Genomic DNA, 863 nt, shown 5'->3' on the forward strand with positions numbered 1-863 from the left:
TGAAGAAACAGAACAAACTGAGACAGACTCAATCCAGAAGAACTGTGCCAACGTCTCCAAGATGCTTCAAGAAACCTCCCTGCAAAGCTACTGAAAAACTATGCACAAGTGCACTGAGGGCAAAAGCTGCTTTAAACACAAAGGATGCTCACACCAAATGCTGATTTAATTGAGTTAATAGAAGTTAATTGATAAAGAAAATTTATGTATTACATTATTTTTGACAGCATCCTCATTTTACAACATTTTTGCACAAGTGCCTAATACTTTTAACAGTTCTGTAGCTTTGCAGGAAGGTTTCTTGAAGCATCTTGGAGACGTTGGCACAGGTCTTCTGGATTGAGTCTGTCTCAGTTTGTTCTGTTTCTTCATGTCACTCCAGACAGACTGATGATGATCAGATCAGATCTCTGTGAGGAGCACTGGCTGTTGTGCAAACAAAGATCTCACTGGATTATTACAACTAATGGCAAAATGAATGTTTGTAAATGTAAGCTGATATTTCCTACTGACACACTGCAAAAAACAGAAATAACTGACTTTAAACCATTTTTTAGCTGGTGAAAATACTAGTGTTCTAATAATTCTGGCCACCACTGTATATCTTTTAAAGTGCCCCTATTATGTCATTTTTAAGGTTGCTAATATTGTTTTATGAGTCTCCTAAAACAGGTTTACATGCATGCAAGGTCAAAAAACACATTCGTTTTCTCAAAAAATTTATTTAATTTTACACCATTTCTAAATGATTCGTAAACGACTCGTGTGAAGCAATTCAAAGAATCAGTCTCTCTAAACCCCTCCTTTCCGTGAGCCCTCACTGCTGTGATTGGTCAGATGGCGCAGTCCTTTGTGATTGGTCC

Source organism: Sinocyclocheilus rhinocerous, unplaced genomic scaffold (genome assembly GCF_001515625.1).
Source record: "Sinocyclocheilus rhinocerous isolate Xijiao unplaced genomic scaffold, SAMN03320098_v1.1 scaffold433, whole genome shotgun sequence".
In the NCBI taxonomy this organism is placed as follows: domain Eukaryota; kingdom Metazoa; phylum Chordata; class Actinopteri; order Cypriniformes; family Cyprinidae; genus Sinocyclocheilus; species Sinocyclocheilus rhinocerous.